General features: G+C 37.0%; 1 protein-coding gene across 1 annotated transcript in view; it reads left to right on the top strand.

Moving 5' to 3' along the window:
* GRM3 (glutamate metabotropic receptor 3) overlaps window positions 1–12,073 on the top strand; it is a 305,775-nt gene that overhangs the window by 280,007 nt on the left and 13,695 nt on the right. The gene's annotated exons all lie outside the window — the stretch shown is intronic.

Here is a 12,073-nt window from a genome sequence, read left to right as displayed (position 1 = left end):
AAAAACAAAACTGAAACAACTACCTGGCACAAGGAATGGAGTCCAAAAGATCTGAATTCAAATCTTACCGATATAATCTTGGGCAAGTTACTTAACTTTGTCTACCTCAGTTTTCTCAACTATAAAAAGGATATAATAATAATAGTGAGAAAAAACACTATCCACAAGCAGAGGACAAACTGTGGGAGTAAAAACACCGAGGAAAAGCAACTGTTTGACTACAGGGGTGGAGGGGATATGACTGAGGAGAGACTCTAAATGAACACTCTAATGCAGATACCAACAACATGGAAATGGGTTTGAATCAAGGACACATGTGATACCCAGTGGAATTGTGCATTGGCTATGGAAGAGGTGGGGGGGGAGGGGGGAGGGGTAGGAAAAGAAAATGATCTTTGTCTCCAATGAATAATGTTTGGAAATGACAAAATAAAATAATGTTTTTAAAAAAAAGAAGAAATGCAGAAGAAAAACCGATCGTGTGGTTCAATGGGGAGATGATTGGAGCTTTTGGCATTAAGATTTCACTCTATTGCAAATATGAATAACATAGAAATTGGTTTTGCACAATGACGCATGTATAACCCAGTGGAATTGCTTGTCAACTCAGGGAGGGAGGAGGGGAGAGGGGTGGGAAAAATCATAAGTCATGAAACCATGGAAAAATATTCTAAATAAGTAAATAAATTTGAAGGGAAAAATAATAATAATAATAATAGTGCCTACCTCCCATGATTGTTGTGAGGATCAAATGAGATATATTTGTACAGTGCTTGGCATATAGAGAGCACTTAATAAATGCTTTAAAAATTCTGTGCTTTCAAAATGCTTACAATACATAATGGAAGAGAATATGTACACATCAAAGTACACACACAATAAATACAAGATGATTTCAGTGGGAGGGACTAGTACTGGGAAGATCAGGAAAGAATTCTGACATTAGAGCTTAGATTTGAAGAAAATTAAGAATTCCAAGAGGCTAAGATGAGAAGGGGATGCATGTCAGACACAAGGGTCAGCCTAGGCAAAGGCAAAGACTTGAGGTAGGGTTGTTGGAAGGAACAACAGGGTCATTTTGGCTGAATTGCAGTGTGTGAAAGAGCCATATCTAACAAGCCTAGTCAAATAAGTCCACTATTCGAATTCAGGAAGCAACTAGGTGGCACAGAGGATAAAATGCCAGCCCTGGAGTCAGAAAGATTTGTCTTTCTGAGTTCCAATCTGGCTTAGTAGCTGTGTGACCCTGGGCAAGTCACTTAATCCTGTTTACCTCAGTTCCTCATCTGTAAAATGAGCTGGAGAAGGGAATATCAAACCATTCCAGTATCTGTGCCAAGAAAACTTCAAGTAGGGTCATGAAGAGTCAGAAATGATTAAAAACTGACTGAACTGAATTAAAATGCAAGTGTCCCTGGGAAGGTGTGATTCTCAACTATTAGGAATAAACACTAGTTTAAAGGCACTAGTTAAAAGGAGGAATTAATATATAGCTTACTGTAGGCTAGAGAAGGAAGGAGAGGAGAACCAGAACTAGGAAGAGCATCTAAAAGGCAAAGTCAAGAAGAAAGCATTATTTCTCATTCAACAAACAATAATAAAGTGGTTTGTTACTATGCTCCAGAAAACAGGGATGCAGGGAAAAGCTAAACCATCCCTTTCCCTAAAGGAGGGACAATTGAATGGAATGGAGAGTGCCATGAGAGAAGCAGCAGAGACAAAGACATACTTTAAAGTTTTATATAGGATCAACCAAAGCTAATGCTTCAAAATACTCAAGATCTCTGAGAGTAAACTCCTTAGGGTCCTAATTTCTACAGCTAAGTTAAGTAAGATCTAATTGGCACTCTTCCCTACAGGAAAAGAAAAATCCTAATGAGGTAGGCTCTCAGGGAAGCCTGGATCTCTCCTCTAACCTTCATCAGAGAGCGGTTAGAGACTCCAGAGTCTTTGGAGCCTCTCAAATGAAAACCCATTGTCAGAATGATTGCAATCACCGAGCATTTTAAGGACTGTGAAATCAGTTTCTTTGCTTCTCTCAGAAACATGCATGCTTATTTCTAGAGTACACAATGCTCCCCTATAAAGCAGCCCAGCCATTGAAGATGATTAGTCTAAACAAGGCAAAGCTGAGGTCTTTGGGTTACAGCCAGCTAACATTGTCAAGTCTGGGATTGAACCGTCTCCACAAAGCAGGCTGGGAAAACACCTATGATTGAAGGCTACTGGGAAGTATTTTCAAGAGGAGTCCCTTGCCTACTATTTGCAGAGCATGGCCAAACCATACAGAATGCCCATTGGTAACCCTAACCACTGGGGTAGGCATGAAGCAGGAAATGAGACTCTTTTTATATCCATTGTAAGAAATTCAGACTTCAACAACTTAGAAATCTCAGCATTGGGGAGAAACTGGGAAGAAATTGAGATCTTCCCTTTCTCTCTGGAGAAAAAAACCACAATAGTATAAATCAGATTATTAATGGGTCTTTTATCTAGTGAATGACAAAGTGTTTTCTAACACTTCAGAAGGACCAGTTTACATAGAAATAATGTAACCACCATATAAACAAAAAAGATACTGTTGAAGCTAATTTGTTTTAATTACCTCTCTCTCTTCTGTTTATAGCAGCTAGGTTTTTGCTAAACCATATTCAGTTAGCGTATTTTGAATTCTTATTACAAGGTACCTGCAGATGATTAAATTACATTTCTTCATAGATGTTTTATAACTCAGACTTTTTCACTGCTCTAGACTGATCTCTTCCAATTTAGTCCAAATGTGACAATCACAGAGTAAAGGAAGTAGCCTGGGATTATACCTTCTATCAGCCCAGAACTTGCATAGCCCTAGTCAGTCCTCAAACTACTTTATAAATACTAGCATTCCTACAGATTGGATAATATTACCAGACAATCTTAAATTTGTTATTTTAGTTGACCCTTACATTTCTGGGAGGTAATAAGTTGCAGATATCATTACTCTCATTTTGCAGAAAAGAAAATCAAAGAACACACAATGAATCAAGCAAAATCCCAACAAAAAACCTAAATTTCTTGATTCTCAGTTCTTTGTTCCTCAAAGTCAGTGTACTTTGCTGGAGGCAAGGACAGAATGAATGGATGGATAAAAGTAGGGATCTGGAGATCTTTGGCTCCATTCCAGAAAATGCCACTGACCCATGACAAAAGTCTGAGCAATATCCTAGTCTATCTGCAATGTAAAAATGAATACAATTAGAATTTCTCCACTCTCACCTTCAGGGATATATATCTTCTTATCAGGAAATGTCTTTGAATTTCTTTGAGTTCATCAAACAAAGTGTCTACATAAAGGAAGGAAAGGAAGAAGGATTTATTTAATGCCTTATATTGCCAGGCACTGTGCTAAGCATCTTACAAATATCTCATTTAATCTTCACAATAGCCCTGGGAGATAGTGGTTTTCAATGATCTTATACAGTGGTCCTTCTCTGAGCTTTACTTTCTGTCTTTCTCCCTCATTCACCTGCATTTTTTGTATTTCTATAAGAAGAAAAGGAATTTTGTTATTTGCTCAATGTTAGAAGTAAGAACCACAAGCAACTTTACTTCCCAAGATTAATGAACAAGGATCCTACTCTGTGAACAAATGGAATTGTATGCCTTTGAAAGTGCTGGTGCCCATAAAATGTCTTTCTTCAATTCCAAAGACTTGCTAGGCAACCATGCCCCACCAAAATGGGTGTACATAACATGTCTGTTTTTACAATCTTTAGTAAATTGGTCTACAGAGTAGAGATATACCCAATCTTGCACAAAATAGATATCTTTTCGTTACTAGTTTATAGCAGTCATATAAATTGAGGATCATAGAATCTAAGAAAGGAATAAACACTTATTAAGCACCTCCTATATGTGCTAAGCACTTTACAATTATCATCCCATTTTATTGTGCATAATAAGTCCTATTATTATGCCCATTTTGAAACTGAGGAAATAGAAGCAGACAAAATTTGAATAACTTGTCCAGCTAATAAATGTCTGATGTCAGATTTAACTCTCATCTTAACTCTAGACCCAGATCATTATTCATTATCCTTCCTATCTGTCTGGTTTCTCTCTCAGAAGGAAACTTAGAGGTAAATTTTGAAGCTGGCAAAGACTTCACAGGCCATCTTCTCCCACCCCTTTAAAGTAGAGATAAGGATGATGAGGCCAAAAAAAGATAAAAGAATTTGGCCAAGGTCATACTACCAGGGAGTGGAAGAACAAGTTGGGGAACCTGAGTCTTCTAATTCCATAATCAATTTCTGCTGTTACCTCTAAAACTGATCAGAACATATTAACAAAAGCTGAAAAGCAATGAAGTATGATTAAAAGAACCTTGGTCTAATGTCGGAAGATCTCAGTTTGAATCCTACTCTTTCCACTTACTCTCTTTGTGGCCCTGAGGGAAATCCAGGAGTACAAGGAAGAGTGTTTGGAGTCAAGAAGGAGTTGAGTTTGAAACCCAGCTCTGGCACTAACATCTCTAAGCCTCATTTCCCTTATATGTAAAATGGTGATAACATACTTACACTGTTTATCCCACAGGGTTATTATTAGGAAATCATTTGATGCTTTAGAACTTGGGGCTTAAGATCCTATATGAATGTGAATTTTTTCCCATTGTTTCCATGGACCAGATCTTTGATTTCATTAATGTAGTTGTTTTAATGTGCTTCAAGGAAGAAACTCCCTCTACCCATGCTGAATGCTTACCTGTTAAGTATCTTAGAGTCAAGAGGACACTGAAGGCACTAAGAAAAGCAACTTGCCCAAGTTCTTCACTCAGTTTTAGATATCAGCTATAGGACCTTGAAAGCAGGCAATTATGACTCTGAGGTCTGCTCCCTAATTTTTAATAATAGTTTTTACCACCTACTATCAGGAAGACAAGTTCAATTCTGCTTCTTCCTCTTCCCAGGGCTTGAATTGCAGAAAAGACCAAAGCTTCTCAACCTCTTTGTTAGTCCAGCAATAGTTCAGTATGTGCCATCTTCACAAAGCAGAACACGCTAAGTCTCAGGGTATCTCACCACTTATCTGAATACCACAATATTTTTTCATTGGGGTTCCCTCCATTTCCCCCTGAACAGGGGCAAAATAAGAAATAATGTAAGACTTTTGAACTGTTTGGAAACCTCAAAATCATCTAGTCCAAACCCCTTATTGAAAGGGAGGCAGATAAATGTTTAACAGGTGGTGGGTGGCATGTACTGTTTTGTGTTTTATCTATATTATTATATCTTCTCCATCACTCTTTTAAAGCTAAACAATCAACAAAACAATAAATCAAACCCTTATTATATAGCATTTGCTGATTTCTGACATGCAAATACTCATACATTAGCAGTCACTCTTATGAGTTGATCTGAGAAAATTCAAGATGGATCTAGCACACCCATTTTACTGATGAGCAAATTAGGGCCCAGAGAGATGAAACTATTTGTCCAGAGTCACACAGACCACCAAAATTCCCTCAAAGATCACTAATGAAATGCTGAATTCCATTAAAGGATAATCTAACCCTGCTTCAGAGAACAAATGCTGATGCAAACACAGGAATTAAATTCTGGGTCTGTGTCCTCAGATTGGAGACAGCAGATCTAGACATAGATTGTATCAAACTGAAAAAGTTTTGGAGTCAGACTCGATACCTGCCATATTAAAAAGAAAAAAAAATGTTTTGTGAGGTCTTTTTATTCTAAGCCAATTTAGCATCATGTGCTTAATCCCTAAATGCATCCTATTTAGATGAATAGATTCTTTAAGACATTTAGTACCTAAAGTTGGCTAAAATACACAGAAGTTTCAATCTAAATTGATCCTTACCAGCTGTGTGGCCTCTCCTGGCCTTCTGAATTTTCTACCTCAACTCAGTTGCAATATTCATCACAAAGAATATTCTTTCAGTGTAAGCACTCATGTCTGAGGACACAGAAAAATTCAAACAGAAATTTGGCAAAAGGAATACTTAAAAAATAGACCCAAAAGCCCTTCCCTTTAAGTCCTGTGTTGACCAGCTTCTTGTTCCATCAACATGGGGAGGGCTTTCTATCCATCACAAACAGCTTGCACCAGGATGTTCACTAGCATAGATCATTTTTTTGTCTGCAAAGCTTAGCTGTCCACATGCTCAAGATGCTCTCAGAGCAGTCTTGATCTCCTGGCATCAATAGCCCACAAGGAAGTTCAATCAATCAAATTTGATGATGATGAATGAAACAATGTCTGTAAGCAGTACCTGCCTAAATATTAAAGCAAAGGAGCTGGAGCCCTTTCCAAAGATGCCTTTGTGTCCATCTTAAAGAAATGCACCATTTCCTTGAATTAACAAAAAATTCAGTCACATTAACACTTCTTTCCTTCTTGCCCCCTGTTAAATCTGAATTTAACTTCAAGATTACTTTTGCCTAAAGTTTTGTCTAAGCCAAGGTTCTTAATATTGTGTCTGGGTGAGAGAGAAGCATAGATCTGTTTATGGGTGCACACTCATATCATATAATGACATTTGTTAAATTCCTTTATGAATATGGAAAATGCAGTGCAATGCTAGGGGGAAATGTGCTTTAAAAATGGCCAGGTAGTATAGTAGAGTCAAATACAAAGTTGGAAATCGAGGAACCAAAAGTTTAATCATATCCCTATCTCTTACTCCCTGTCTGATGGTCAGCAAAACCTTTAACCTTTCGAAATAATTTTCATGTCAGTTTTCCTTTCTGTGTAAGGAGAGGGTTAGGCTGGATGTTGCTTCCTGTGGTAAATCATATGACCTGTCATCTGTTACCTAAGCAATATGTATTTCTCATAGTACAATACACATTTAGATCACATTATAGCATCCTAATCTAATCCCTATATGATTTTATTAGCATCCAGAAGAAAACAGGTAGCAGTACAAAAATAAATTGAAATTACTTAGTTTCTTTTCTTTTCTGTTCCCTCCATCTCCCTCTCCATCTTCTTTTATACTTGTTTTTTTTTTCTTTATAGTTGATTCTCATGGGATTCTGTGAAAAAACTGAGTGAACTTCCTATAAGCAGAAATTTATGGGGTTTGTTAACTAAACCAGCTTAATTGTAAGCAGATTAGGAACCATCAATAAAGTAGGACTTTAGTGGCCAAGGGAAGATCCCATCAATCCAGAAAGAACTAACCCATCCCAAGTAAGTATGCCTGATGTATCAGTTTAGAACCTAATTTATTTAGCTCAAAGTTTTGACCCCTCTTTAAATATTAGTGTCCCTTGGAATGGCAACATTTCAATCTTTCCATCATTTATAGGGGATAGAAACTAGATCTGTTATTCTCTTAACATAGGGAATAGCCCAGAGGAGAAAACTTCCTCCACTAATTCAAATTACCGCATTTTCAAGAAATTATTAACTTAGAGAGTCTCTGAGAAGTGACTTCACAAGGGTTTCTCAGAGGAAGGACTTAAGCCTTCCTAATTCTGGGACTGGCTCAGTATCCAAAATTGCCTTTCATTCATCATTTATACCTTAGTATAAATGAGTTTCATCTCTTTTCCTGGAAGCATGTTTTGATAGAAAAAAAAGAGATATAACAAATGAATTCTGGAATTCCAAATGGCATGAGGAGAGAATAATGGACAGTGGATTTAGAGACTAAGGTCAAAGAAAATAAATTTTACCTATCTGATTCATTCTTTCATTCAATAAATTTTAAGCACTTAGTAGGTAGACTGTCATGTGACTTCACAATTTAGCCTAGGGTTGATCCTGTCAGGTAACTTAACTATGAGATTTAATGGGAGTAATAGAGTTGGAAAAAAGGACAGAGAGGGAGAAGGAAGACTTGATAAATGTAAGTGGGACCAGTTTGTATTTTGATTACTAAGTAGGTGATACATCCTAATGGCTAAAGTGATGAGCTTGGAATAAAAAAGAATTTTACCTCAGGCATTTAATACTTGTTTGACCCTTAAAAAGTCACCTAACTTCTTAGCCTCAGTTTCCTTTTCTGAAAAATAGCAAAAATAATAACTCTAGCCCTTTTCTCATGGGGTTTCTGTAGATAACAAATATATTTGTAGAGTGCTTTGTACAACTTAAAATACTTAATGTGAAATATTATTACTATTATTATTTACAAAAACATTTGTTAAAAATAGACCAAAAGGAAATTTGTTATTAAACCAGGACATAATCTATAGAATATCGATCATGTTATTTTCTTCCATCTCCATGGACCTGGACAGGTTTAGATAGCCTAGATGGATTATTTTAAGATCACTTCCATTAAGAAATAATATGGTATCATATATATATATTGGCCTTGTGACACCATGAAAGTTACTTAGTGTATCAGAAAGAATTCTTTAATATTATAGGACAAATTGCTTTCATACATTGATTATAAAATATTTACTCATATATGGATCCCCTACATCAACAAAATCTGAGTCCCAATTTCTGTCTATTTATTGGAATCACAAATGGCCATTGCTCAACTGGTAGTGCTTTAATACCCTTATCACTCCAGCCTCAGTCAGAGCAGTATGGAACCATTACTTTGCTCACAAAGGAATCATGTACCACAAAGGAAGTTGTCCTTCTGTTTCTTATTGTAGAGGAAACCTCCTATAATCTACCCCTTGGAAATCTCTGACATCTCTAGCAGCAATCTCACACTAAAATTGGGCTGCCAAGGTCATCCCTTATCCAGATGACATCTATTAATCTCTACAGAAGCTCCTAGGGAAGGCCGGAGGATCCCCTTCTATTGGCATAATCAAGGGAACAAGTGAGAAAACAGGCTAGGGCGAGAAGACCCAACAGGAAAAAGGGGGAACCAAGAAATTGGTGGATATTAGAGCCACCATTAACACAGTATTCAAACTACCCAAACAAGCAAATGTCCTGAGGGAAAAATATTAAGGGTCACAAGGATCAAGGAAATGGAAAAATGTGGCAGAGCTGGAATGTCTGCTCTGTTTAAATATTTGTATTTTTTTCCAAGTCTGATGTATTGCCCAGTTACATAATGCAATGACTCTGGGGATTTGAGCTCAATGCCATTAAATTGACTGATAGACTTGGCATCTGAAAAATCTATTAAATGAATACATTTAGCATTGATCGAAGGCACAGGTTATCAGAACAAATCGGGTCCTTTACTTCAAAACCAATGCAGCCTGGTAAACCAGGGAGCTGTTCTTATCCTCTGCATTAAGGAGAGAGAAAGAGGATGATTGCACAGAGTGGGAACAAAGCATCGATCTGGAGCACTGAATTTGTGAGACTAAATATGCCTTTTGATTGGTGTGAATTGCTCTTAGAAATCAATGATCAAGCTTATTAGGTCATTTGCACTTAGCTACAGTTTTCTCATTGAATGTAGAAAAGGATTGTGTATCTGCTGCCTTTCAACAGCTCTGCTCCTAGGAAAGCCAACATTGGACTCCCCATATTTTTTTTTCTTTGCTGGCATAATGAATGATTATAAAAATCTGCACCAGAGCCCTTGAGAAAATGGATGAAACTTACACTATTGAAGGTGTCATGAGCTTTTATGAGAATAATATCAAAAACTCATTACATACAAGAAAGCAAAAGCTCTTAGATCTTTCACACACTATACAATCTCAAGGAGAGTAACAGATGTCCAAAATATGCGCTACACCAGTAAACTATTGGGGGTGGAGGGAGGAAGTGAAATAGTAAACTGACAGTTTAATTTTTGATTTTTATTTATTTTTTTAGGCTGGGTCTCCCTCTCTTGCTCAGGCTATACTTACAAAGGTTTAGATTTTTCCCCACATCACTCTAGCCTGAGCGTTACTGTTCTTCAGTCATTTTCAGTTGTGCTCAAGTTTTCATTACTTTTGAGGGGTTTTTGGCAGAATATTAGACTGGTTTGCCGTTTCCTTTTCCTGCTCATTTTACAGATAAGAAAACTGAGGCAAACAGGGTTAAGTGATTGGTCCTGGGTCACATAGCTAGTAAGTGCCTGAAGCCACTTGAATTCAGAAAGATGAGTCTTTCTGACTCTAAGCCTCTGTCCAATGTGCCATCTAGCAGCCTCAGTTATAACTATATAAAACCATTACTTTATTTATAAAGCCTCATTAACCCTAACTCATAAGTAATCATGGGTCCAGTCTCATTCGAATTGTCATGGGAACCTTTAAAAAAAATGCCTTACCTTTTGTCTTGAAATTGAATTGGTTCCAAGGCAAAAGAGTTGTAAAGGCTTGGCAACTTGGGTTAAGTGACTTGCCCAGGGTCACACAATTTAGTCCTCTAAACTCCAAGTCAGGCTTTCTATCCACTGAGGCACCTATATGTCTCAGCATGGGAGCTTTGACCTAATGCCTTTTTTTAAGCTGGGCCATTTTGTCCGTAATTGTCCTGCCTAGTGGCTCCCACTCCAAGTGGCAAATTATATTCATGCCAAATTGAGCACAGCTACTTCATCAGCTTTTGCCCAACAGGAGCTCAGAACTCGGAAGCTCAAGAGATCTGCCAGCCTTAGCCTTTCTAGTAGCAAGGATTATAGATGTGGACCTCACAATTCAATTCAACAAACATTTATTGAACATCTATTATGTAGATGTCTCAAGTCAGTGGAATTTTAAGTGCTAATAGTTTAACAATAACTTTATTAAAATTTTAACTGCTTAAAATTACACTAAGATTTTTAGGGTACCCTGTATATGATATTTTACTCCATAGATGCTGGGGATTCAAAGTTTAAAATGGTAATCACTGCCCTCAGGGATTTTATAGCCTATCAGAAGGCATATGGCATGTAAATAAATAAATCTAGCATAAGGTAAAATGTGATCAGAGCCAAGAAAAGGTCCAGACAAATAACTAGGAAATTTTGGAGGTTAAAAGAGGATTTTTTGGCCGAGAGTTATCAAGAATGCTTCATGAAGGATACAGCACCTAAAATGGACTTTGAAAGAAGATGATTTTAACATAAAAATGGTGAGGTCCAATCATGGGAAACATAAATGGATGGAAGATAAATCAGAGACCATCTAATAATACCATTTAGCTGGAATCTAGAATGCCTGAACAGAAGTAAATGTGAAATAATGTTGGAAAGGTGCTCAAATTCCAGGAAAGGGAATTTTAAGCAATAGAGAGTTAATGAAGGTTTTTGAGGAAGGGAGTAATATAATGGGTTCTCTGTGTTAGGAAAATTCCCTGGAAACTGGGAGAGGGGTTGATTAGAGAAGGGAGAGAATGGAAGTGGCAAGACAATAAGGAAAAGTTGATTATGCTTGAGGGATTTGGTTTGTTTCACTCTACATATTTGTAACAAAGATTGTTTTTCAGTTCTTTCCAACTGAAGGGAGGGAGAGGTAGAAAGAAAAGAATATACAACTGAAAATAAAATAAAATTGGATTTAAGACGTGATTCCAAGGCTGCAGTACAGTAATAAACAACAGTGCAGAGAAAGACTTTCAGTTCAAGGGATATTTTGAAGGTAGAATCAATAGAACTTTGCAACTGAATGTGTATGGAGGATGAGGAACAGAGAGCTTTAATCTGACCTTGATGTTGCAAGCATGTGTAATGAGGGAGCTGATGATACCATCAACAGGAATAGGGACTACCTCTACCGATATATATCATAACCTTTCCATAACAGTAATAATAAGAATTATCTTGGAAATATTCTTATTTACCAAACCTGTGATTTGATTGATATAGAAATTTCCTTTCTTTTGGAGGTTTGTCAGGAGGCACTGAAAGTTTAAATGACTTTCCCAACCAAGGTCATACAGTAAATATATATCAGAGGCAGCATTTGAACCCACATCTTCAACCAAAATATATACTCTCTATATATAAATATATATACCACATATTATATGTATATGCATATATAATATAATAAGAGAACCTACTGTGTTCCAAGCACTGTGCTAAATGCTGGAGATATAGAGCAAGCTATACTCAGGATAAGTTGGAAATAACTAACAAAAGAGAAGGCACTAGATTTAAGAGGGGTTGGTTGGAAAGATAGAATTTTGGTTGGGGCTTAGTTTAAAGGAGGCCATGGAAGTCAGAAAG

This window comes from Monodelphis domestica, chromosome 5 (genome assembly GCF_027887165.1).
Source record: "Monodelphis domestica isolate mMonDom1 chromosome 5, mMonDom1.pri, whole genome shotgun sequence".
Taxonomy (NCBI): domain Eukaryota; kingdom Metazoa; phylum Chordata; class Mammalia; order Didelphimorphia; family Didelphidae; genus Monodelphis; species Monodelphis domestica.
The sequence above is the reverse complement of the archived record's forward strand: the minus strand, read 5'-3'. Positions and strand labels throughout refer to the sequence as shown.